Source organism: Rhincodon typus, unplaced genomic scaffold (assembly GCF_021869965.1).
Source record: "Rhincodon typus isolate 14 unplaced genomic scaffold, sRhiTyp1.1 hic_rhity00008615, whole genome shotgun sequence".
NCBI lineage: Eukaryota > Metazoa > Chordata > Chondrichthyes > Orectolobiformes > Rhincodontidae > Rhincodon > Rhincodon typus.
Genome location: NW_025974253.1, coordinates 898 through 1,130, shown reverse-complemented (window position 1 = coordinate 1,130; position 233 = coordinate 898).

Below are 233 nucleotides of genomic sequence, written 5' to 3'. Positions count from 1 at the left end.
TGGAAGGGGTGCTGGGAGAAAATTGCCCACAAGGATGGAGAGAGTCAGGTGAGTGAGGAGTACCACAGGGGTGATCGCAGTGATTTTATGGCAGCGTAGCAGAGCAACAGCAAAGGGAGCTGAAGATTACAGCATGAAATCAATAACCAAGTGGTGTTACAGTGCAAGGAAGATCAGTGCTTCACAGGTAAATGTACAGCACAGTACACAGTACAGCCCACGATGTTGTGCCG